This window comes from Otolemur garnettii, unplaced genomic scaffold (assembly GCF_000181295.1).
Source record: "Otolemur garnettii isolate 467f Iridium unplaced genomic scaffold, OtoGar3 scaffold00008, whole genome shotgun sequence".
Taxonomy (NCBI): Eukaryota; Metazoa; Chordata; class Mammalia; order Primates; family Galagidae; genus Otolemur; species Otolemur garnettii.
The window spans coordinates 16,259,696-16,262,082 of record NW_003852403.1 but is presented as its reverse complement, the minus strand read 5'-3'; the positions used below and the strand labels follow the sequence as shown (position 1 = coordinate 16,262,082).

At 46.5% G+C, this 2,387-nt stretch overlaps 1 protein-coding gene across 1 annotated transcript in view; it reads left to right on the top strand.

The window, feature by feature from the left end:
- Positions 1–2,387, top strand: part of VPS26A (VPS26, retromer complex component A) — a 52,088-nt gene that overhangs the window by 40,778 nt on the left and 8,923 nt on the right. The gene's annotated exons all lie outside the window — the stretch shown is intronic.

Genomic DNA, 2,387 nt, shown 5'->3' with positions numbered 1-2,387 from the left:
AAAAAAAAAGATATTAAAACCAAACTTCAAGGCTGAGTGGAATGGCTTATGCCTGTAATCCTAGCACTCTCAGAGGCCAAGGTGGGTGTATTGCCTGAGCTAATGGGTTGGAGACCAGCCTGAGCAAGAGCGAGACCCCATCTCTAAAAATAGCTGGGTGTTGTGGCAGGTACCTGTAGTTCCAGCTACTCAGGACGCTGAGGTAAGAGAATCACTTGAACCCAAGAGTTTGAGGCTGCTCAAAGCTATAACTCCACCGCACTCTACCAAAGGCAATGAAGTGAGACTCTGTCTCAAAAAAATAATTTAAAAAAAAGGAAGAAATAGGCGCCTGACACAATGCCCAGCTATTTTTTGTTGTTGTTGCATTTGTCATTGTGTTTAACTGGCCAGTTTTGAACCCACCAACTTCGGTGTATGTGGCTGGTACCATAACCACTGTGCTATTTGTTTTTGTTTTGGAGACTCAGTTTGTCACCCTTGGTAGAGTGCTGTGGTGTCACAGCTCATAGCAACCTCAAACTGTTGAGCTCAAGCAGTTCTCTTGCTTCAGCGTCCCCGAGTAGCTGAGACTACAGGTACCCACCACAACTCCTGGCTGTTTTTAGAGGAGAGTCTTGCTCTTGCTCAGGCTGGTCTCAAATCTGTGAGCTCAGATAATCCACTGCCTCACCCCCCAGAATTCTGGGATTATAGGCATGAGCCACCACGTGTGGCCCAGAACTGTATGTTTTGATGTACTTTTTCATTTATTATTAACTTTTTAAAAATATCTAGTTTCAAATAATTTATTAGAGGGTAAATCCCCACATTTATATATGTCAGTCAGTTATTCAGTTTGGTGGTTTGTGTGTGTTCGAATTAAGTCTAAGAGGACCAGGTTGGATGTTGCTCATACCTATAATCCTAGCACTCTGCGAGGCTGAGAAGGGAGGATCCCTTGAGCTCAGGAGTTCAAGACCAGCCTGAGCAAGAGTCTGACCCCCTGGCTACTAAAAATAGAAAAATTAGTGGGGTGCTATAGCAGATGCCTTTAGTTCTAACTACTGAGGAGGCTAAGGCAGGAGGATTGCTTGAATCCAGGAGTTTCAGGTAGTTGTGACTAGGCTGACACCATGGAACTCTATCCTGAGGCAACAGAGTGAGACTCTGTCTCAAAAATTAAGTCTTAGAGAATATAGTTTTGTATGTTGTAGAGAAGACTAGTATGTGATGGTTAATTCTGATGAGTATTGCTAGTTTCTAGTCCAGATATTAGAAATGATAGGAAGAACTGTGTGAAGAAGATTCTTTCTGAACTATATCTTACCTTTAAGATGAAGGCAGTAGGCTTGGTGCCTGTGGCTCAAGTGACTAAGGCGCCAGCCACATACACCTAACATGGCAGTTCAAATCCAGCCCGGGCTCACCAAACAACAATGACAGCTGCAACCAAAAAATAGCCGGGCGTTGTGACGGGTGCCTGTGGTCCCAGCTACTTGGGAGGCTGAGGCAGGAGACTCGTTTGAGCCCAGGAGTTGGAGGTTGCTGTGAGCTGTGATGCCAGGGCACCCTACCCAGGGGGACAGCTTGAGGCTCTGTCTCAAAAAAAAAAAAAAAAAAAAAAAAGATGAAGGCAGTAAAACATTCAGTTGAATGATGAGTATATTAAATGCAGATCAAGAAACAGAAAATGGGCTTGGTAGCTAAATGGTTAGGGTGCCAGCCACATATACTGGGGCTGGCAGGTTTTAAACTGGCTGAGGCCTGCTAATGACAACAACAACAAAATAGCCAGGCGTTGTGCCAGGCACCTGTAGTCTCAGCTACTTGGGAGGCGAGGCAAGAGAATCGCTTAAGCCCAAGAGTTGGAGGTGGCTGTGAGCTGTGATACCATGGCTCTCTACTGAGGGCAACACAGTGAGACTGTCTAAAAAAGAAAGAAAGAAAGAAATAGAAAATGATGAACATGGCTGGGTGGGGTGGCTCATGCCTGTAATCCTAGCACTCTGGGAGGCCCAGGCAGGTGTATTGCCTGAGCTCACTGGTCTCAAACCAGTGTGAGCAAGAGCAAGACCCTGTCTCTAAAAAATAGTTGGGTCGGGGCAGTGCCTGTGGCTCAAAGGAGTAAGGCGCTGGCCCCATATGCCAGAGGTGGCGGGCTCAAACCCAGCCCTGGCCAAAAACTGCAAAAAAAAAAAGAAAAAAATTGTCTTGAGACTATTTGGCTCCAGCACCTGTGGCTCAAGCGGCTAAGGCGCCGGCCATGTACACCTGAGTTGGCAGGTTCGAATCCTGCCCGGGCCCCCCAAACAACAATGACAGCTGCAACCAAAAAATAACCAGGCATTGTGGCAGGCACCTGTAATCTCAGCTACTTGGGAGGTGGAGGCAGGAGACTCGCTTGA